This window comes from Bos indicus x Bos taurus, chromosome 23, assembly GCF_003369695.1.
Source record: "Bos indicus x Bos taurus breed Angus x Brahman F1 hybrid chromosome 23, Bos_hybrid_MaternalHap_v2.0, whole genome shotgun sequence".
NCBI lineage: Eukaryota > Metazoa > Chordata > Mammalia > Artiodactyla > Bovidae > Bos > Bos indicus x Bos taurus.
The window spans coordinates 1,925,130-1,950,675 of NC_040098.1; the positions used below are offsets into that span (position 1 = coordinate 1,925,130).

The 25,546-nt window shown below is 37.5% G+C and overlaps 1 protein-coding gene across 12 annotated transcripts in view; it reads right to left on the reverse strand.

The window, feature by feature from the left end:
* KHDRBS2 (KH RNA binding domain containing, signal transduction associated 2) overlaps positions 1 to 25,546 on the reverse strand; it is a 768,231-nt gene that overhangs the window by 669,064 nt on the left and 73,621 nt on the right. The gene's annotated exons all lie outside the window — the stretch shown is intronic.

Genomic DNA, 25,546 nt, shown 5'->3' on the forward strand with positions numbered 1-25,546 from the left:
TGGTGTATCGCATTGATTGATTCGCATATATTGAATAATCTTTGCTTCCATGGGATAAACCCCACTTGATCATGGTGTATGATCCTTTTAATGCATTGTGGGATTCGGTTTGCTAGCATTTTGAAGAACTATGTTCATTAGTGATAATGGCCTATAATTTTGTTTTTTTGTGTGTGATACTGTCTGCTTTTGGTATCAAGGTGATGGTGCCTTTGTAGAATGAGGGTGGGAGTGTTTCTTTGTCTGCAGTTTTTGGAAGAGCCTGAGAAGTTTATCTGTTAGCTCTTCTTTCCTTTTTTGATAGAATTCACCTATGAAGCCATCCGTTTCTGGACTATTGTTTGCTGGAAGATTTTTTAAAATATAATTTTATTTATTTATTTTTGGCTGTACTGGGCCCTTATTGCTACACAGACTTTTCTCTAGCTGTGGTAATTGAGGGCTAATCTTTGTTGCAGTGTGTAGGCTTCTCATTTCAGTGATTTCTCTTGTTCTGTAGCACAGGTTCTAGGGCATGGGGCTTCAGTGGTTATGGTATGTGGACTCCATAGTTTCAGCTCCTGGACTCTAAAGCACAATAGTTGTGGTGGAAAGGCTTAATTGCTCCGTGGCATGTGGGATCTTCCTAGAGCAGAGCTTGAAACTTTGTCTCCTGCAATGGCAGGCAAAGTCTTTATCACTGAGCCACCAGGGAAGCCCATGTTGGAAGAATTTTAATAACAGTTTAATTTCCTTACTTGTGTTTGGTCTGTTTATATTTTGTAATTCTTCCTGGTTCAGTCTTAGAAAGTTGCACCATTCCAAGAATTTGTTAATTTCTCCCAGACTGTCCATTTTATTGGCATATTCTTGCTGTGCTGTGCTATACTTAGTTGCTCAGTCATGTCTTACTGTTTGCGACCCCTTGGACTATAACCCACCAGGCTCCCATGTCCATGGGGATTCTACAGGCAAGAATACTGGAGTGGGTTGTCATGCCCTCCTCCAGGGGATCTTCCTAACTCAGGGATCGAACCGAGGTTTCCCACATTGCAGGCAGATTATTTACTGTTTGAGCCACTAACGTATCCAGTAATCTCTTACTACTTTGCATTTGTGTTATCTGTTTTAATTTCTTCTTATTCATTTCTAAATTTGTTGATGAGTCATCTCTGTTTTTCCTGATGAGTCTGGCTAAAGGTTTATCAGTTGTGTTTATCTTCTCATAAAACAATCTTTTAGTTTTATTTACCTTTGATATTATTTTCTTCACTTCTGTTTCACTTATTTCTGCATTATGATTTATTTCCTTCTATTTACTTTGGGTTTTATTTGTTCTTTTCATAGTTGCTTTAGGTGTAAGGTTAGATTGTTCATTTGAAATTTTTGTTACTAAGGTGAGACTAAATTGCTATAAACTTCACTCTCCCTGGTGGCTCAGACAGTAAAGCATCTGCCTGCAATGCAGGAGACCTGGGTTCAATCCCTGGGTCAGGAAGATCCCCTGGAGAAGGAAATGGCAACCCACTCCAGTACTCTTGACTGGAAAATTCCATAGATGGAAGAACCTGATGGGCTACAATCCATGGGATCTCAAAGAGTTGGACACAACTGAGCAACTTCACTTTCACTTTTCACACTTAGAACAGTTTTTGCCACATCTCATAGGTTTTCCGTCATTGTGTTTTCATTGTCAGTTGTTTCTAGGTATTTTAAAATTTTGTCTTCGTTTTCTTCCATAATCCCTTGGTTATATAGCACTGCTCACAACCTTTGTGTTTTGCAAACATTCTTGCAGTTTTTACATCCCCACTCCCCCGTAACTGTTTCCTAATCTCATAGTCTTGTGGTCAGAAAAAGATGTTTGATATAATTTCAATTCTCTTAAAATTTCTGAGGCTTTATTTGTGACCTAAGATGTGATCCATCTTGGATAATGTTCCCTGTGAACTTGAGAAGAAATTTTATTCTGCAGCTTTCAATTGGAATGTCCCACAGATAACAATTAAATCTGTCTACTGTGCCATTTAAAATTGATGTTTATTTATCTTCTGTCAGATGATCTGTTCATCATGTAAATAGGATGTTAAAGTCCCCCACTATATTGTGCTATTTTCAATATTCCCTTCTATGGCGGTTAGCACTTGCCTTATATATTGAGGTGGTCCTATGATGTCTGCTTAAATATTCATAGTTTTCATTTCTTCTTGGAATGATCCTTTTATTACTTTGTAGTGTTCTTCTTTATCTGTTGTAACAGTCTTTATTTTAAAGTCCATTTTATCTAATATGGGTATTGCTATTCCAGATTTCTTTTGATTTCCATTTGCAAGGAATATCATTTTCCATCACCTCACTTTTGGTCTGTATGTGTCCCTAGGTCAGAAGTGGTTCTCTTGTAGACAGCACATACATGGATCTTGTTTTTGTACCCATTCAGCTAGTCTGTGTCTTCTGTTTGGAGCATTTAATCCATTTACATTCAATGTAATTATAAATATGTATATAGCCATTTAAAATTGTTTTGAGTTTCTTTTGTGGATCTATTACTTTTCTTGTGTTTCCTGTCTAGAGATATTCCTTTAGCATTTGTTGTAATGCTGGTTTGGTGGTACTGAATTTTCTTAGCTTTTCTTTTTCTGTAAAGCTTTTCATTTCTCCACTGAACCTGAGATTCTTGCTGAATAGATTAATTTTGGTTGTAGGTTCTTCCCTTTCATCACTTTAAATGCGTCCTGCCACTCCCTTCTGGCCTGCCAATTTTCTTCTGAAAAACCAGTTTAAAATCTTCTGGGTATTTCCTTATTTTGTTTTTCTTTTCTCCTGCTTCTTTTGTTTTTCTTTGAATTTAATTTTTGCTAGCTTGATTTAAAATATGTGTCTTGATGCATTTCTCCTAGGATTTATCTCTGCACCTCCTGAACTTGGGTAGTTATTCCCTTTCCCATGATAGGGAAGTTTTCATCTATAATCTTTTGAATATTTTCTCAGATCCTTTCTCTTTCTCTCCTTTTTCTGGAACCCTTATAATCTGAATATGTTGCCTATTTTCTCTTCATTTATTTGTTTTTGTGGGTGTTTACCTTGCTTCTTCATCTGGAACATAATTTTTGGCCTTTTTTTTTTTTTTTTTTTCTGATGGGTGGGACTGTGTTCCTGTCTTACTGATTGTTTGGACTGACTTCCAACATTGGAGTTTGCAGACAGTTGGGAAGATCCAAGTCTTGGTGCTGAGATGAGAACCTCTGGGAGACTTCATTTCAGTTAATGCTTCCTGGGGTCTAAGCTTCTCTGTTAGTCCAGTGGTTTGGGCTCAGTGCTCCTACCAAAGGAATTCAAGCCTGACCCCCTGGCCCATGAACCAATATCCCACAAATTGCAAAAACCCAATACAAACAAAGGCACTAACTCTCTTCAATTCTATGAAGATTGAGAAAGGTGAGGAAGCTGTAGAGGAAAAGTTCAAATCTATCAGAGATACATTCATGTGGTTTAAATAAAGAAGCCATCTCCATAACGTAAAAGTGAAAGGTGAAGCAATAAGTGCTGATGTAGAAGATGCATCAAGTTATTCAGAAGATGTATTTAAAATAATTCATGAAGGGAGTTACACCAAATAACAGATTTACAATATAAATTAAAAAGGTTTTCTTGGAAGAAGATGTCATCTAGGACTTTCATAGCTGGACAGAAGTCAATGCCTGGCTTCAAAGGATAGGCTGACTATCTTGTTAGGGCTTGATGCAGCTGGTGACTTTAAGTTGAACCTAATGCCCATTTGTTATTCTGAAAATGGAGAGTCCTTTGTAATTATGCTAAATCTATTCTGCCTATGCTCTATAAAGGGAAATACATAGTCTAGATGACAGCACATCTGTTTACAACATGATTTACTCAATATTTTGAGCCTGTCGCTGAGACCTACTTGGGGGTGGGGGTGGCAGGTGGTGGGAAGAGCTCTTTCAAAATGGTACCGCTCATTGACAGTGAACCTGGGAACATAAGCTCTTTGATGGAGATAGACAATGAGATTCATGTTGTTTTCATGTCTGCTAATGCAATATTCATCCAGCAGACCCTAAATTAAAGATTATTAATAAATTCAACTGCCAAGTCTTATAGTTTAAGAAATACATTTCATAAGGTTATGACTGCCATAGATGGTGATTCCTCTGATAGGTCTGGGCAAAATGAACTGAAAACCTTCTGGAAAGGATTCACTATTCTGGTAGCCATTAAAAACATCTGTGATTCATGGGAAGAAGTCAAAACACCAACATTAACATCAGTTTGGAAGAAGTTGATTCCAACCTTCATGAATGACTTTGAAGGGTTCAAGACTTCAGTGAAGGAAATAATTACGGATGTAGTGGGAAATAGTAATAGAATTAGAATTAGAAATGAAGCCTGAAGATATGATTTAATTGCTTCAATCTCATGATAAAACTTGCAAGGAAGAGGAAGTGTTTTTCATGGAGTTGTTAGGGAAATTAAGTGGAAGTAGTCTTGTTTAGGCTTCAGGGACAAGAAAGCAGAGCAGGCCTCTAACCTCGCTTTTGAACTGTCTGGACACTGTTCTGACTATTTGCCTGCTTGCAAGTGCACTGGTTTTTACCAGTGAGATGAGTAGCAAAATAGATAAGATAAGAAGCAGGTCTTAGTATTACTGAGCCCCTAGAAGAGACTGGCCAACCATATCCCCGACCTAACAAAATCCTGACTTGCAAGATAAAACAAACAGCATTGTGAAAGAGATTAAAGTGAAACCAGAGCTGCAATTTATAAGTGGGAACCTCCAAAATGGCAATTTTGAAATCTCACCTGTGGGGGGAGGGGTGGATGTACCACCTGGGATCTTTTCCCAAGTGGGACTTAAGATTGCTGATAATTGGGACTTTCCAGTGTTGTTTGAGTCTAGATGCGAGTCGGTCCCAATTAGGTGATGTATTTGCTATTACTCTCCTCTCTGTTTCTATTCCATTTTTCTTTTAATGATTACATATCAAAAGTAAGTTAGATAATTCTCTAGTGAATACTGATTCTTTCTTTTTTACTTTTAATGATTATATATTGAAAATAAGTTAGATAATTCTCTATTAAAATTTAAATTATTTATTTAAGTATTATAAGTGATTTCTTTTGTTAACAAATCCTTTGAATCTGAAACAAAAGCTAAAACTTCTGGCAAAACAGGACCAAAGAAAGTAATTTAATATGATGGAATCTACTCCTATGAAGATGCTGCTTCTATTGTTGAAATGATAACAAAGGATTTAGAATACTACATAAGTTTAGCTGGTCAAACAGTGGCAGGCTATGAGGACATTGATTCCAGTTTTGAAAGATTTCCCACTATGGGTAAAAGGTTACAGAGAAATAATTCACGAAAGGAAGAGGCAATTAATATGGAAAACTTCATTGCTGTCTTATTTTTAGAAACTACAGCAGCCACCCCAACCTTTAGGAACCACCTCCCTAATCATTCACCAGTCATTAACATGAAAGCAAGAACCTCCACCAGCAAAAATGTTAGGACTTGCTGAAGGCTCAGGTGACAGCACATTTTAGCAGTAAAGTAATTTTTATAAGTAAGTGTATTGACATATTTTCTAGAGATAATACTGTTGCCCACTTAAAAAACTACAGTATAGTATATACATAACTTTATCTGAACTGAGAAACCAAAACATTCATTTACTCACTTCACTGTGCCATTCACTTCATTATGGTAGTCTGGAACAGAACCTGTGATATTTTAGAGGTACACAGGTATATTCTTTTGACTAAGCCACTGCCCACTTATGCAATTAAAGAGAGTCCAAAACAAGAAAATGTACCAGTCACTCTCCCTTTGAAACAAAATGCAATCTGAAACTCACACACTTGAAACTTATACACACTTACTTGAAACAGGCACACATAACTGAAACCCACACACTATCTAAACTTGCCTCCTCAGACTGAGCCAGGAAATTAGTTTCATATTTTCTTTTACACTATTTTCTATTCTGAAAACTATTCTACCAAAATGCCTTATAAGAATCAGTTAGATTGGAAGAATTTACATAAATGACCATACTACCCAAGGAAATACAGATTCAATGCAATCACTAGCAAATTACCATTGGCATCTTCACAGAACTATAACAAATAATTTTTGAATTTGTATGGAAACAGAATAGATCTTATATCGCCAAAGCAATCTTGAGAAAGAAAAACAGAGCTGGAGAAATCATGCTCCCTGACTTCAGACTGTACTACAAAGTTACAGTCATCAAAGCAATGTGATATTGGCACAAAAACAGACAAATAGTTCAATGGAACAAAGTAGAGAACCCCCAAACAAACCCACACAGTATAGTCCATTATCTACAACAAATGAAGCAAGAATATACAATGGAGAAAGGCAGCCTATTCAATAATTGATGCTGGGAGATCTGGACATCTCCATGTAAAAATAAAATTAGAGGAATTGGTTCAAGATGGAAGAGTAGGACATGCACTCATCTCCTCCTGTGAGTGCACCAAAATCACAGCTAGCTGTTAAATAACCACTGACAGGAGGACACTGTAATCCACCAAAAAAAAAAAAGAGAGAGAGAGAGAGAGAAAGAAAAAAACACATCCAAAGACAAAGGAGTAGCTGTAATGAGATAGTAGGAGGGGTGCAATCACAATGAAAACAAATTGCATACCCAGCAGGTAGGTGACTTACAATAATACAAAACAATAGAGAACAATAATACCAAAGACGTTCTCCCACTGTTATGAAGGTTCTGAACCCCACGTCAGGCCTCCCAGCCTGGGGATTTGTCAGAGAAACTAGAATCCCCAGGGAATCTAATTTTGAAGTACAGTGGGATTTGATCACAGGACTTTCACATGACTGGGGGAAAGCCCTCTTGAAGGGCATAAACAAAATCTTGTGTGCACCAGGACCCATGGGAAAAGAGAAGTGACCTCACAGGAGATTCAACTAGACATACCTGCTAGTGATGGAGGATCATCTGTGGAGTCATGGGTTGCCAGTGGCTTGCTGCAGGGATGGGGTCGCTGGCAGCAGCAGTCCTGGGAGGTTCCCCTTGGTGTGAGCACTCTCAGAGGTCACAATTAATCCTATCATAAAGTCTGTAGGGGCTTCCCTGGTAGCTCAGACGGTAATGCGTCTGCCTGCAATGCGGGGACCTGGGTTCAATCCCCAGGTTGGGAAGATCCATTGGAGAAGGAAATGGCAATCCACTCCAGTACTCTTGCCTGGGAAGTTCCATGGATGGAGGAGCCTAGTAGGCTACAGTCCATGGGATGTCAAAGAGTTGGATGACTGAACAACTTCACTGTCACTAAAGCCTGTAGATTCCAGGGCTGGGTTGTCTCAGGCCAAACAGATAACATGGAGGGAGTGCAGCCCCACCCTTTAGCAGATGATCAGATTAAAGTTTTACTGAGCATCCTCCTGCCCAGGAGCACAAGACCCAGTTTTTCCCACTACTGGTTCCTCCCATCAAGAAACTCACACAATCCTCTTAGCCTCATCCATCAGAGGGCAGACAGAAGAAGCAAGAATACAATCCTGCAGCAGCTATAAGGGAAATCACATCACAGGATGAAAAAGCAAAAGATTAAGTTCCAGATGAAGAAACAGATAAAACCACAGGAAAACAACTAACTGGAGTGGAAAAATAATTTCTAGAAAAATAATTCAAAATAATGATAATGATGATGATTCAGGATCTCAGAAAAAGAATGAAAAGAATGGAGAGGAAATGCAAGACATGCTTACTAAAGACCAAAGAAGAACTAAAGAACAAACGGATGAACAATACACTATGAAAGGATTACTCATCAGTCAGGTCTCAGTAGGGAGGCCACAGGTCCCTGAGGAAGAGAAGTAAATGGAACACGTTTTATTTATTTATTTTTCCCTGTATTCCTTTATTCTGCAGGAGGTTTCTCAAGTCCTGTGTTGCTAAATGACTATCTGAAATTAAGTTTTTCAAGACCTGAGCTGCTAACTGCTCAGCAAAACAGTTTATCTTGCTCCTGAGAATGTCTTTTATAAGCTATGTTAATGAAACAATTGCATCTTGCTTGTAAACTTGCTTTTCTTCAAAAACTTATGTCGGTTGCTTTTTGGATACAATATATTTTGCCCAGGGACACCTCACCAGAGATGGCTCTCCTCCTGCAGATGCTATCTCAGAATGTATGTTGTGGGAGAGGAGTCTGGTGCAGTATTCTCAGCCTTGAGGTGTTTCTTTTATCTATGATTACCATCTCACTAAAGCCTTTGACTGTGTGGATCACAATAAACTGTGGAAAATTCTGAAAGAGATGGGAATACCAGACGACCTGATCTGCCTCTTGAGAAATTTGTATGCAGGTCAGGAAGCAACAGTTAGAACTGGACATGGAACAACAGACTGGTTCCAAATAGGAAAAGGAATACATCAAGGCTGTATATTGTCACCCTGTTTATTTAACTTATATGCAGAGTACATCATGAGAAACGCTGGGCTGGAAGAAGCACATGCTGGAATCAAGATTGCCGGGAGAAATATCAATAATCTCAGATATGCAGATGACACCACCCTTATGGCAGAACGTGAAGAGGAACTCAAAAGCCTCTTGATGAAAGTGAAAGTGGAGAGTGAAAAAGTTGGCTTAAAGCTCAACATTCAGAAAATGAAGATCATGGCATCTGGTCCCACCACTTCATGGGAAATAGATGGGGCAACAGTGGAAACAGTGTCAGACTTTATTTTCTGGGCTCCAAAATCACGGCAGATGGTGACTGCAACCATGAAATTAAAAGACGCTTACTCCTTGGAAGGAAAGTTATGACCAACCTAGATAGCATATTCAAAAGCAGACATTACTTTGCTAACAAAGGTTCGTCTAGTCAAGGCTATGGTTTTTCCTGTAGTCATGTATGGATGTGAGAGTTGGACTGTGAAGAAGGCTGAGCGCCAAAGAATTGATGCTTTTGAACTGTGGTGTTGGAGAAGACTCCTGAGAGTTCCTTGGACTGCAAGGAGATCTAACCAGTCCAGTCTTAAGGAGATCAGCCCTGGTATTTCTTTGAAAGGAATGATGCTAAAGCTGAAACTCCAGTACTTTGGCTACCTCATGCGAAGAGTTGACTCATTGGAAAAGACTGATGCTGGGAGGGATTGGGGGCAGGAGGAGAAGGGGACGACAAAGGATGAGATGGCTGGATGGCATCACTGACTCAATGGACATGAGTCTGAGTGAACTCCGGGAGTTGGTGATAGACAGGGAGGCCTGGCGTGCTGCGATTCATGGGGTTGCGAAGAGTCAGACACGACTGAGCGACTGATCTGATCTGATCTCTGGCCATCTTGCTAACAAGTATATAACACCTTGCTAAAGACTAACAAGGGGGTCCTCTCCTGCCCCCTTCTAGTGCCTCTTACTGGAAGTCTTTCTCTATGCCTTTTACTTTAATAAAACTTTGCTATCAGAGGCTCTGAGTGATGAAGCCTCATCTCTGGCCCTGGATTGAAGTTCTCTCTTCCAGAGACCAAGAAGACCAGCTTTGCTCATAATTCATGGCCATAACCTTTCAATTACAAGGAATCAAATGCAAAATAACTGAGCCAGAAGAACAGATAAGTGACATGGAAGACAGAATGGTGGAAATCACTGCCACAAAACACAATATAGAAAAAAGAATGAAAAAAAAAAAATGAAGATAGCCTAAAGACATCTCTGGGACAACAATACAAGCACCAATATTCATCACTATAGGGGTTCCAGAAGGATAAGAGAGAGAGAAAAGACCTGAGAAAATATCTTAAGAGATAATAGCTAGAAACTTCCCTAGCATATAAGAGGAAACAGCCAACTAAGTCCAAGAAACAGAGAGAGTCCCAGGCAGAAAAAACCCAAGGAAGAACACACTGAGACACAAGGTAATCAGACTGACAAAAATTAAAGACAAAGATAAAATATTAAAAGCAATAAGGGAAAAACAACAAATAACATGCAAGGGAATCCCCATAATGTTATCAGCTGATTTTGCAACAGAAACTCTGTAAGCCAGAAGGGAATGGCACAATATATTCAAAGTGTTGAAAGGGAAAATCCTGCAGCCAAGAATATTCTACCCAGTTACACTCTCATTCATATTTGATGGAGAAATCAAAAGCTTTCCAGACAAGCAAAAGTTAAGAGAATTAAGCACCATTAAATCAGCTTTACAACAAATGCTCAAGGAATTTCTCTAGGAAGGAAACACAACAGAAGGAAAAGACCTAAGCAAAATAAACCCAAAACGATTACAAAAATAGTAATAGGATCACCAACCAAGAGACACAGACTGGCTGGGTGGATGAAAACATGTACATCCACATGAAAACAAATGCATGTGTATGCACTTCCACTTATCACATCACTGTATTTAAACCCCTTCCCAAATTGTATGCAATTATTTTATATTGTTAGGTTAATCATGTTTCCATTATGACTTGCAAATATAATAATCTTTTATTTTTCCTCTGGTTATTGATTGTGAAAATTGATAAATATCTTTTACTATTGTGATGATCTCTCTTGGTACTTGTCACATTGTACTTGAAAATATGTGGATTATTTTCAAATATTTTTAATAGTGATTTCTAACATAATTCCATAGTGTTAAGGAACTGACTCTGTATGATTTCAATACGCTGGTAAGTAAACCAAGTAAAGTTGCTCAGTCATGTCTGACTTTGCGACCCCATGGTCTGTAGCCTACCAGGCTCCTCTGTCCATGGGATTTTTCAGGCAAGAGTACTGGAGTGGGTTTCCATTTCCTTCTCCAGAGGATATTCCCAACCCAAGGATCAAACCCAGGTCTCCAGCACTGCAGACAGATGCTTTACCATCTGAGCCAATGAGGGAAGCCCTCAATACCCTTAGACCATGAAATTTTTGCACCTTGTTTTATGTCCCTGGATATGTTCCAGTGTCTCCTGGTTTATAGTCTATGGGAACTTGAATAGAATTTGTATCTTGCTCTTGTGTGAGAATTGTATAAATCTTAATTATGTTGAATTGGTTCAAAGTATTTTTCAGGTCTTCTGTATCCTTTTCTGTTTATTCATTCTATTAATTTTTGAGAGCTTGATACTAAAACACCAACTAAAACCTTAATTTATCTACTTAAAACATTGTAATATATACTGGAACTAAATATAACTTTCTTCTGTATTTTCCAAGATTCCTGTAAATGTGATATCATACCTCCATAATTTAAGAAATGGAAAAAGTTTAAACTCAACTAGACTCCATATAAAAGTTCAATTAAAAATAGAAAATTAGAAAATTCTCTAATATCATATACAAAAATAAACTCAATATGGATTAAAGACCTAAATGTAAGACCTTCTACTGTAAAACTACTATGGAAAAACATAGAACACTATTTGATAGAAATCACAGCAGTATTTTTTTTTATTCATCTCCTAAAATAATGGAAGCAAAAGTGATAATAAACAAATGAAACCCAATTATAATTTAAGTGTTTTTGCACAGCAAAGTAAATCACAAACAAAAATATAACCTATTTAATGGGAGAAAATTTTTGCAAACTATGAGACAACAAGAAATTAATTTTCAAAATATGCCCACAGCTGATAAAGGTTATAAATAATTCAAAACACTGGGGAAAACACCTAGATACACATATTTCTAAAGCCATACAGATGGCTAGTAAGCACATGAAAAGATATTTAGGACTGCTGATTATTAGAGAAATGCAAATCAAAACTATAATAAGGTTTCACTTCACACCAGTCAGAATGGCCATCATAAAAAAAAAAAAAAAAATCTACAAATAATAAATGCTGGAGATGGTGTGGAGAAAGGGGAACCCTTCTATACTGCTGGTAATGTAGATTAGTGCACCACTGTGGAGAAGAGTATGGAGTTCCTTAAAAAAATTAAAAAAGTAGAGCTACCATATGAACTGCAATTGTAATCCTGGCCATATATCCAGCGAAAATGCTAATTAGAGAATATGCATGCACCCAAATGATCATAGCAGCACTACTTACAACAGTCAAGATATGAAAGCAAGTTAACTGTTCATTAACAGATGAATGGATAAAGATGTGGTACACACATACAAACACATTACTCAATCACAAAATAAATGAAATAATGCCATTTCCAGAAACATGGATGAATCTAGAGATTATCATACTAAGTGAAGTCAGAAAAAGGAAAATATATGATATCACTTATATGAATATATGGAAACTAAAACATAGTAAAAATGAAAGTACAATACAGGAATAGACTCACAGACATGGAAAATAAACTTATGATTAACAAAAGGGGAAAGGGGGTGATAAATTGGGGACTTGGGATTAACATACACACACTACTATATATAAAATAGATAAACAACAAGGACCTAACTTATAGTGAAAATGAATCCGAAAAAGAATATATATATATATATACACACACACACATATGTATATATTCATATATAATTCATTTTATATATATATATATATATATATATATATATATATCAGATCAGTCGCTTAGTCGTGTCTGACTCTTTGCGACCCCATGAATCGCAGCATACCAGGCCTCATAAATAAAGCATTTTGCTGTATACCTGAAACTAACACAATTTTGTATGTCAACTATAATAAAAAAATTAAAAAATCATTTAGGTTGGATTTAGCTTATAGTAACAGAAAACAAACTCTAAAAAGTTTCAGTAAGGAAACTCAGTATTTGACATATTAAGATATAAAGATTTAAAGCAAGCCAATAACAACTAGAGTCCACCATAAAAGGAGGACTAGGTCACAGAGAACTTAATTTTCCCTGCTTTGCCACCCAACCAAAGAAGAACACTTAACAGGACTGGCTCATTGCTATATCTTACATAAAGAGAAAGAAACCTCTCTGGGAACCAGGATCATAATCCCTCCTTTCAGTTTTACTGGACTATATTAGACTGTCCACAGTTGGTAGAAAAGTGTCATATGATAACTGGTATAGATTAACTGAGATCCAGCCATAAGCCAGTGAGAAGACCGGCTTTCTCAGAAGTGCAGAGCTATGTGAAGGAGGCTCAGATACCAGAGAAAGTTCTGTCTTCTGGAAAGAAAGAAGACATGATGGGCAAACAGGCTGTTGACCACACCGATAGTCTCCTCTTCAGTTCTGGACTCCACCCGGTATTGTCTCAATGTTTCTAGACTCCTGAAAGTCTAAACTGGAAATTTAACAGATTTTTCTTCCAAAAACTATCAGAATCACAGAAAACAAAGATGCATTTTTTCATATCCAATCGATACATTTAGTCTTCAAGTTTTAAAAACATTTAAAAGAAATATAACATATAGTGTCTTTAGGAAGAGCATAGTTTTTAAAAATCTAGTCAATTAAAGTGACATATGACCAGAACTATTAATAGCTTCCAGGTAGATAATTGCCTATAATCCTTATGAAAACAAGCCCTGTCTGGATCTCCTTAGGATCTTCAAAAAATTGCACTTTTCATCTACTCTCAGTTACATCAAGATCAGCATTAAAAAAAGATGATAAACAGCACCTTTACTGCTGACAGGGCCCAACTGGAGAATGCCCTTTGAGTCTGTTAGTTAAATGTGCTTTTTAACCCATAAAAGCTTCACAAAGAGATCCATCCCATGGGAAACTGATCTAGATGAAGCAAGGGCAGGTGGGCTAAGCATTCACAGGCTTATGCACCAGATCTGAGTCCACTTGCAGGGTGGAGTCCACAAGAGTTCAGAGTTATACCACAGACCACCAGCAAATGACAGTTGTTCTCTGCCTTGGGTATACTTTCTTATGCAGTGATCACCAGGGTAAAAATTAATAGCTGGAAACAGATGTCAAATCATTAAGCTGCACACATGAAACTTATATATTTTACAAGTAAATTAGAGAGAAGTGTTTCATATCTAAGGAATTAATCATAGATTCAGATTAAGTTCTGATGAACAAAACAAAAAAATTCTATCATGGCTACACATGTGAGCATTGCAAATATTTAAAGATGGGTTTAATTCAATAGCCATGTTCTGTTAGAGAGAATAGACTATGTCACCAAAATTTCCACTGCTCCTTTGGTCCTGACAGTGTCCCTCCCTGACCTGCAGTGAGAGGTTTCCAGTTCACAGGAGTGCTTGAGCATAAATCACCCAGGAGCTTCTAGCACCACCATGAAATCATTATCTATTGCCATCTCTAATGACTAAAACAGGTTTGACAAGGATTAAAGTTGAGTTCCTGGGACAGGGTGAAGCCCAATGTGTTTCTCCTTCTGCATCAAAACCCAGCTAAAATAAGACTTTCAACTTAAAGTGATTATTTTTAAATGGTATAGTACCTCATGTTAAAGTGGCTTGGTTGATAATTTTGAACACCTAGTAAAATATTTAACACAAATTATCCTATGAAATTATAGAATGTTTATTATGTTACAAAGTGGGGCTATAACCATCTCCTGTAGGCCTTTTAGAGCTAGCTCAATAAAATAAAGCTCTACATTTTTGTTTTTAAGTTCTCAGTTTAAGATGGCCACATACTGTATCCCTTGGGATGTAAACTGTTGAAGAGAAACCTCTCTTTTCTATCATCTAATTCATATCCCCTCTTTCCTCTGTTTTAAATTTCTCTCTCCATCGATTCCTGATTGTTGTTGTTTAGTCACTAAGTTGTGCCCAAATCTTTGAGACTTCGTGGACTGTAGACTGCCATGCTCTTCTGATCATGGGATTTACCAGACAAGAATACTAGAGTGGGTTGTCATTTCCTTCTCCACCATTGATTCTTGATATTCTCAAACTATTTTTATCTTAATGTTCTACTTATTCCTAATCCACCTGTTTGCCAGCTAACATTCTGTTTCTTCTTTAGTAACATGCCAACTGAAAGTCACATTACCTTCTAAAATCTTTCTGAGGATAATTATTACAGATAATTTTATTTTTTAATTCTATCTTTGGCCCCAGTATTATATTTATTTCCTTTGGGACAGGATTATATTTATTTGTCTTGTGTTTTCTCAATGAATATTACCAATGATATTCCCAGGAAAGCAGTAGAAATGCAAAATTTCCCCTGAGAATTTGATGATAATATAAAGATATCAGTGAAATACAAAAGAATTCTGAATTCATTTAAAATTTAACAAAATAAATGGTTAAATAAGCAAAGTATTTCCCTCCTTCACTATCCACCTCCCCAAAATAAACAAACCTCAATTCTACCATAGTGCAATTTTGGAGTTGATATAACATAAAAACCATGCTAATTACCTTGAAAATAGTTTGTGAGTCTGCAAAAATGACAGATCAAACATTCTGAGTTTCCTAGAATTTTTTTTTTTTTTTTTTTTTTTTTTAGCATTATAGTCTCAGGTAAGTCATATAACCAGTTAGAACTACCACTTTTTAGTGCAAAGGAGGAAAATCAGATCATAATTTTTTTTTTAATTGGGAAGTAGTAGTGTTTGTATCTTATTTTTTTTTATTATTATTTAATTAGTATACATGTGTTCCCCATCCTGAACCCTCTTCCCTCCTCCCTCTCCACACCATCCCTCTGGGTCGTCCCAGTGCACCAGCCCCAAGCATCCAGCATCGTGCATTGAACCTGGACTGGAATCTCGTTTCATACATGACGTTTCACATGTTTCAATGCCATTCTCCCAAATCTTCCCACCCTCTCCCTCTCCCACAGATCATATTTTAAGGCCTTTCCATATTTTCTTTCTGTTTAGAGAGTCGGTTTAATGGAAATAATCATCAAAATTTTTCATTGTATTGACACAGGCCACTAACTCATTATCAAAAGAATTCTCAATGACTATTTTTCACATACTATAAAAACACTTCTTAATATAATGCACTAGAGTTCTCCATGAACTGCTTATGTATAGCACTCCTTATACCTCAATAATAAAAGAGATCATAAAAATATTTCATTTACAATATGTACCAGGTGATGAAAGGGAGTGAGAAAATGTGAGAAAATGTACCAATTGTTGCTGCTAGTGGGTGAGGATACTGTTCCATCATTGCTCTGTCTTATCCAGGAAAAGTGTGGGTGCAGTACCTTGGACAGAACAAAGAGATCTAAATGAGAATTTCATAAAGACCAGAAAAATGTAAAGGAATGATTCTAAAGAGATGGAAACTCAGGGGTTTCTAAGGACTCAGTTTACCAATACAGTACCATAAACAGAAAACAGTAGTAGATGCCAAAGGGAAGTGTTGAAATGTTATTTAACTATCAAGAAGCTTATATATTACCTATAATAGAGAAAGACAAGGGTACATAATATATATAAATTTTAGCTTAAAAATTTTAGGAAACAACTCTCAGCAGCACCTGCCTTCCCACATCACCTATTGGGAGCCTGGCCTCCTCAGGACGTGTAAGGAGGTGATGCTGCTGAAGGAAAAGTCACAAACTTAGCATGTGAGATCTTAGTACTCTGATGATATCCCTTGCAGTGAGTGGAAGTGCAGGGTCTTAACTGCTGGATCACCAAATCATCTGCAGGACTCAAGATTTAGTAGCTACTAACACCCTCTTCCCATAATGCCTCTTAATATTAATAACATATGGACTCCTACAAGGGAAATAAGTATCACAACTTTGGTTGAACATGGTCTGGAGATCAAGCCCTGAGCCTCTGGAGTGGGAGCACTGAGTCCAAGACTCTAGACTACCAAAGAACTAACCCTAGGGAGTATCAAATAGTGAGAACTGACACAAAGGAAACCACTTGAATTCAAGACCCAGTATCACCCAACCACCATTAGTACTCTGGGCAGGATGCCTAATCTAAACAACAAACAAACAAAAAATACAAACCCAATCATCAGCCAACATCCACTGGATCATGGAAAAAACAAGAGAGTTCCAGAAAAAACATCTATTTATGCTTTATTGACTATACCAAAGCCTTTCACTGTGTGGATCATAATAAACTGTGGAAAATTCTGAAAGAGATGGGAATACAGGACCACCCGACCTGCATCTTGAGAAGACTATATGCAGGACAGGAAGCAACAGTTAGAACTGGACATGGAACAACAGACTGGTTCCAAATAGGAAAAGGAGTACGTCAAGGCTGTATATTGTCATCCTGATTATATAACTTATATGCAGAGCACATCATGAGAAACGCTGGGCTGGAAGAAGCACAAGCTGGAATCAAGATTGCCGGGACAAATATCAATAACCTCAGATATGCAGATGACACCACCCTTATGGCAGAAAGTGAAGAGGAATTAAAAAGCCTCTTGATGAAGGTGAAAGAGGAGAGTGAAAAAGTTGGCTTAAAGCTCAACATTCAGAAAATGAAGATCATGGCATCTGGTCCCATCACTTCATGGCAAATAGATGGGCAAACAGTGGAAACAGTGTCAGACTTTATATTTTTGGGCTCCAAAATCACTGCAGATGATGACTGCAGCCATGAAATTAAAAGACGCTTACTCCTTGGAAGGAAAGTTATGACCAAACTAGATAGCATATTGAAAAGCAGAGACACTACTTTGCCAACAAAGGTCCGTGTAGTCAAGGCTATGGCTTTTCCAGTGGTCATTTATGGATGTGAGAGTTAGACTGTGAAGAAAGGTGAATGCCAAAGAATTGATGCTTTTGAACTGTGGTGTTGGAGAAGACTCTTGAGAGTCGCTTGGACTGCAAGGAGATCCAACCAGTTCATTCTAAAGGAGATCAGTCCTGGATGTTCTTTGGAAGAAATGATGCTAAAACTGAAACTCCCATACTTCGGCCACCTCATGCGAAGATTTGACTCATTGGAAAAGACTCTGATGCTGGGAGGGATTGGGAGCAGGAGGAAAAGGGGACGACAGAGGATGAGATGGCTGGATGTTATCACCGACTCGATGGACATGAGTTTGAGTGAACTCCGGGAGTTGGTGATGGACAGGGAGGCCTGGCATGCTGCTATTCATGGGGTCGCAAAGAGTCGGACAGGATTGAGTGACTGAACTGAACTGAATCATCAGCAGACAGGATTATCACCCTACTCAGCCTTGCCTATCAAAGGAAAATCAAACAAAAACTCAGCACAAATCTAACCCTATGCAAAGCTTGCACAAACCACTGGACCAAGCTTAGGAGGGTAAAAAACAAAAGGAAGAAAGAATTCAACCTTCTTCAAGGACAGAATTCAACTTTCCTTGAAGCCTGGGAAAAGGAAACCTCAAACACAATAACGTAACAAAAAAGAAAGAAAGAAAAGGTAGAGGACTACTACACAAATAAAGGAACAAGCTGGAAACACAGAAAGCAAAAAAAAAAAAAGAAGAAGAAGAAGAAGAAGAGTAAATAGGCAAACTACCTGAAAAATAATTCAGAATAATGATAGTAAAAATGATCAAAAACCTTGAAAACAAATTGGAGAAAATGCAAGAATCAATTAGCAAAGACCTAGAAGAAGGAAAAAAAAAAAAAAAAACAATAAACATACAGAGAAAAACAACACAATTACTGAAATTAAAAATACTCTAGAAGGAATCAATAGCAGAATATCTGAAGAAGAAGAATGAATCAGTGAGATGGAAGGTAAAATGGTGGAAATAACTTCTGAAGAGCAGAATAAAGTAAAAAGAATGAAAAGAACTGAGGATAGGCTCAGAAACCACTGGGACAATATCAAACGCACCAACATTCTAATCATTGGGGTCGCAGAAGAAGAAGAGAAAAAGAAAGGGTATGAGAAAATTTTTGAAGAGATTTATAGTTGAAAATTTCCCCAACATGGAAGAGGAAACAGTTAATCAAGTCCAAGAGGCACAAAGAGTCCCATAAAGGATAAACGTAAGGAGAAACATGCCAAGACACATACTAATGAAACTAACAAAGACTAAACACAAAGAAAGACTATTAAAAGCAGCAAGGGAGAAGCAACAAGTAACATACAAGGGAAATTCTATATGTTTAACAGCTGATCTATCAGAAGAAACTCTGCAGTTCAGAAGAGAATGACAGGATATATTTAAAATACTGAAAGGGAAAAGTATCCAATCAAGATTATTGTACCCAGCAAGGATCTCATTCAATATTGATGGAGAATACAAAGCTCTTCAGACAAGAAAAAGTTAAGAGAATTCGGTACCACCAAACCAGATTCACGACAAATGTTAAAGGGACTGATATAGTCAAAAAATACAAGGGAAGAAAAACGATCTACAAAATCAACCCCAAACAATTAAGAAAATAGAAACTGGTACATGTATATCTATATTTACTTTAAATGTATATGGATTAAATGTTACAACCAAAAGACACAGACTGGCTGAATGGATACAAAAACAAGATCCATATATATTTATTCTATGAGAAACCCACTTCAGACCTAAAGACACATACAGACTGAAACTGAGAGAAAGCAAAATGTATTCAATGCAACTGGGAAGCAAAAGAAAGTTGGAGTAGCAATCCTCATATCAGACAAAAGAGACATTAAAATCAAAAAGATTACAAGAGATAAGGAAGGACACTATATAATTACCAAGGGATAAATCCACAAGGAAGACATATGACTGTTAATATCTGTTGTCCCAACATAGTAGTACCTCAATACATAAGACAAACAGTAACAAACAAAAATGGAGAAATTGACAGCCACACAATAATAGTAGGAGACTTGAACACCTCACTTACACCAATGGAGAGATCATTAAAGAGAAAATTAATAGGAAATACTAGTCTTAAATGATACATCAGAAGAGATGAATCTCACTGATATTTTTAGGACATTACGCCCAAGGTAAGAGAAACCCAAGTAAGACAGTAGGTGTTGCAAGAGGGCATCAGAGGGCAAAAACACTGAAACCAAACTCACAGAAAACTAGTCAATCTAATCACACTAGGACCACAGCCTTGTCTAACTCAATGAAATTAAGCCATGCCTGTAGGGCAACCAAGACGGGTGGGTCATGGTGGAGAGATCTAACAAAATGTGGTCCGCTGGAGAAGGAATGGCAAACCACTTCAGTATTCTTGCCTTGAGAACCCCATGAACAGTATGAAAAGGCAAAATGATAGGATACTGAAAGAGAAACTCCCCAGCTCAGTAGGTGCCCAATATGCCACTGGAGATCAGTGGAGAAATAACTTCAGAAAGAATGAAGGGATGGAGCCAAAGCAAAAACAATCCCAGCTGTGGATGTTACTGGTGATAGCAGCAAGGTCCGATGCTGGAAAGAGCAATATTTCAAAGGAACCTGGAATGTCAGGTCCATGAATCAAGGCAAATTGGAAGTGGTCAAACAAGAGATGGCAAGAGTGAATGTCGACATTCTAGGAATTAGCAAACTGAAATGGACTGGAAAGGGTGAATTTAACTCAGATGACCATTATATCTACTACAGTGGGCAGGAATCCCTCAGAAGAAATGGAGTCGCCATCATGGTAAACAAAAGAGTCCGAAATGCAGTACTTGGATGCAATCTCAAAAACGACAGAATGATTTCTGTTCGTTTCCAAGGCACACCATTCAATATCACAGTAATCCAAGTCTATACCCCAACCAGTAATGCTGAAGAAGCTGAAGTTGAATAGTTCTATGAAGATCTACAAGACCTTTTAGAACTAACAGACAAAAAAGATGTCCTTTTCATTATAGGGGACTGGAATGCAAAAGTAGGAAGTCAAGAAACACCTGGAGTAACAGGCAAATTTGGCCTTGGAATATGGAATGAAGCATGGCAAAGACTAACAGACTTTTGCCAAGAAAATGCACTGGTCATAACAAACACCCTCTTCCAACAACACAAGAGAGGACTCTATACATGGACATCACCATATGGTCAACACCAAAATCAGATTGATTATATTATTTGCAGCCAAAGATGGAGAAGCTCTATTCAGTCAACAAAAACAAGACCAGGAGCTGACTTTGGCTCAGACCATGAACTCCTTATTGCCAAATTCAGACTTAAATTGAAGAAAGTAGGGAAAACCACTAGACCATTCAGGTATGACCTAAATCAAATCCCTTATGATTATACAATGGAAGTGAGAAATAGATTTAAGGGCCTAGATCTGATAGATAGAGTGCCTAATGAACTATGGAATGAGGTTCGTGACATTGTAAAGGAGACAGGGATCAAGACCATCCCCATGGAAAAGAAATGCAAAAAAGCAAAATGGCTGTCTGGGGAGGCCTTACAAATAGCTGCAAAAAGAAGACAAGTGAAAAGCAAAGGAGGAAAGGAAAGATATAAAAATCTGAATGCAGAGTTCCAAAGAATAGCAAGAAGAGATAAGAAAGCCTTCTTCAGTGATCAATGCAAAGAAATATAGGAAAATAACAAAATGGGAAAGGCTACGGATCTCTTCAAGAAAATCAGAGATACCAAAGGAATATTTCATGCAAATATGGGCTCGATAAAGGACAGAAATGGTATGGACCTAACAGAAGCAGAAGATATTAAGAAGAAATGGCAAGAATACACAGAAGAACTGTACAAAAACGATCTTCACGACCCAGATAACCACAATGGTGTGATCACTGACCTAGAGCCAGACATCCTGGAATGTGAAGTCAAGTGGGCCTTAGAAAGCATCACTGTGAACAAAGCTAGTGGAGGTGATGGAATTCCAGTTGAGCTATTTCAAATCCTGAAAGATGATGCTGTGAAAGTGCTGCACTCAATATGCCAGCAAATTTGGAAAATTCAGCAGTGGCCACAGGACTAAAAAAGGTCAGTTTTCACTCCAATCCCAAAGAAAGGCAAAGCCAAAGAATGGTCAAACTACTGCACAATTGCACTTATCTCACATGCTAGTAAAGTAATGCTCAAAATTCTCCAAGCCAGGCTTCAGCAATATGTGAACTGTGAAATTCCTGATGTTCAAGCTGGTTTTAGAAAAGGCAGAGGAACCAGAGATCAAATTGCCAACATCCACTGGATCTTGGAAAAAGTAACAGAGTTCCAGAAAAATATCTATTTCTGCTTTATTGACTATGCCAAAGCCTTTGACTGTGTGGATCACAATAAACTGTGGAACATTCTGAAAGAGATGGGAATACCAGACCACCTGACCTGCCTCTTGAGAAATTTGTATGCAGGTCAGGAAGCAACAGTTAAAACTGGACATGGAACAACAGACTGATTCCAAATAAGAAAAGGAATACATCAAGGCTGTATATTGTCACCCTGTTTATTTAACTTATATGCAGAGTACATCATGAGAAACACTGGACTGGAAGAAACACAAGCTGGAATCAAGATTGCCAGGAGAAATATCAATAACCTCAGATATGCAGATGGCACCACCCTTATGACAGAAAGTGAAGAGGAACTAAAAAGCCTCTTGATGAAAGTGAAAGTGGAGAGTGAAAAAGTTGGCTTAAAGCTCAACATTCAGAAAACGAAGATCATGGCATCTGGTCCCATCACTTCATGGGCTATAGATCGGGAAACAGTGTCAGACTTTATTTTTCTGGGCTCCAAAATCACTACAGATGGTGACTGCAGCCATCAAATTAAAAGACGCTTACTCCTTGGAAGGAAATTTATGACCAACCTAGATAGCATATTCAAAAACAGAGACATTACTTTGCCAGCAAAGGTCCGTGTAGTCAAGGCTATGGTTTTTCCAGTGGTCATGTTTGGACCTGAGAGTTGGACTCTGAAGAAAGCTGAGCACAGAAGAATTGATGCTTTTGAACTGTAGTATTGGAGTAGACTCTTGAGAGTCCCTTGGACTGCAAGGAGATCCAACCAGTCCATTCTGAAGGAGATCAGCCCTGGGATTTCTTTGGAAGGAATGATGCTAAAGCTGAAACGCCAGTACTTTGGCCACCTCATGCGAAGATTTGACTCATTGGAAAAGACTCTGATGCTGGGAGGGATTAGGGGCAGGAGGAGAAGGGGACGACAGAGGATGAGATGGCTGGATGGTATCACCAACTCAATGGAGGTGAGTTTGAGTGAACTCCGCATAATGGTGATGGACAGGGAGGCCTGGTATGCTGTGATTCATGGGGTCGCAAAGAGTCAGACACGACTGAGCGACTCAACTAAACTGACTGAAATGACCAACAGGTTACTGAAGAAATCAAAAGGGAAATCAAAAAATTCTAGAAACAAATTACAATGAAAACAAGACAACTCAAAACCAATGGGATGTAGGAAAAGCAGTTCTAAGAGGGAAGTTTACAGCAATACAATCTTACCTCAAGAAACAAGAAAAACATTGAATAGACAACCTAATTTTAAACCTAAAACAACTGTGAAAGAAGAACAAAAAAAAATTGTAGAAGGAAATAAATTATAAAGATTTGAGAAAAAATAAATGAAAAAGAAATGAAAGCAACAACAGTAAAGATTAATAAAACTAAAATCTGGTTCTTTGAGAAGATACACATAATTGACAAACCTTTAGCCAGACCCATCAAGAAGAAAAGAGAAGAATCAAATCAAGAAAACTAGAAATGAAAAAAGAGGTTACAACAGACAAGGCAGAAATACAAATAATTATAAGCGATTATTATGAACAACTATGAGGCAATAATGTATATAACCTGGAAGAAATGGACAGTTCCTTAGAAAAGTTCAATACTCCAAGACTGAACCAGGAAGAAATAGAAATTTTGAACAATCCATTTACAAGCATTGAAACTGAGCTGTGATCAAAAATCTCTCAAAAACAAAAGCCGAAGACCAGATGGCTTCACAGGCGAATTCTATCAAATATTTAGAGAAGAGTTAATGCCTCTCCTCTTAAAATTCTTTCAAAAAGTTGCAGAGGAAGGAACCCTTCCAAACTCATTCTATGAGGTCACCATCACCCTGATACCAAAACCAGAAAAGGACAACAAAAAAGAGAAAACTACACATCAGTATCACTGATGAACATAGATGCAATAATCCTCAACAAAATTGTAGCAAATAGAATTCAGCAACACATCAAAAAGTTCATACACCATGATCAAGTTGGATTTATTTAAGGGATACAAGGATTATTCAATATACAGAGATCAATCAACATGATACACCATATTAACAAATTGAAAGATAAAAACCATATGATAATCTCAATAGATGCAGGAAAAACCTTTGACAAAATTCAGCACCGATTTATGATTAAAACTCCTCAAAAATGGGCATAGAAGGAACCTACTTCAACATAGCAAAGACCATATATGATAAGCCTACAGCAAATATTATTCTCAAAGGTGAAAAACTGAAAAGTATTCTCCCTAAGAACAAGAACAAGATTAGGGTGCCCATTTACCCCACTGTTACTCAACATAGTTCTAGAAGTAACTATACAACTATCAAGAAGGAAAATAAATAAAATGTATCCAGGTTGGAAAAGAAGTAAACCTCTCACTGACTGCAGATGACATGATAGTGTATATAGAAAACCGTAAAGATGTATCAGAAAATTACTAGAGCTAATCAGTGAATTTAGCAAAGCTGCTGTGGCTAAGTCACTTCAGTCGTGCCCGACTCTGTGAGACCCCATAGACGGCAGCCCACCAGGCTCCCCCGTCCCTGGGATAATCAATACACAGAAATCACTTGCATTTCTATATACTAAGAATGAAAAATCATCAAAAGAAATTAAGTAATCAATCCCATTCACCAGTGCAACAAAAATAATTAAATATCTAGGAATAAACTTACCTAAGGAGACAAAAGAACTGTACACAGAAAATTATCAGACACTGATGAAAGAAATCAAATGTGACATAAACAGATAGAGAGATATTCCATGTTCCTGGGTAGGAAAAATCAATGTTGTGAAAATGACTATACTATCAAATGCAACCTACAGATTCAATGCAATCTCTATCAAATTACCAATGGCATTTTTCACAGAACAAGAACAAAAAATTTCCCAATTCATATGGAAATACAAAAGACCCCGAATAGCCAAAGCAGTCTTGAGAAAGATGAATGGAGCTGGAGGAATCAACCTTCCAGACTTCAGATTATACTACAAAACTACAGTCATAAAGACACTATGGTACTGGCACAAAAATAGATGTATAGACAAATGGAACAAGATAGAAAGCCCAGAAATAAACCCATGCATCTATGGGTAGCTTATTTTTGACAAAGGAGGTAAGAATATACAATGGGGCAAAGACAGCATCTTTAATAAATGGTCCTGTGAAAACTGGACTTTCGCTTGTAAAAGAATGAAATTAGAACACTTCCTAACACTGTACACAAAGTATAAACTCAAAATGCATTAAAGACCTAAATGCAAGACCAGAAACTATGAAACTCTTAAAGGAAAACATTGGTAGAACACTTGATGATATAAAGCAAAATCCTCTATGACCCACCTCCTGGAGTAATGGAAATAAAAACAAAAGTAAACAAGTGGGACCTGACTAAATGCAAAAGCTTTTACACAGCAAAGGAAATTATAAGAAAGGTGAAAAGACAACCTCAGAATGGGAGAAAATAATTCCAAGTGAAACAACAGAGGATTAACTTAAAAAATATAGAAGCAGCTCATGCAACTCAATACCAGGAAAAAAAAAAAAATCAAAAAGTGGGGG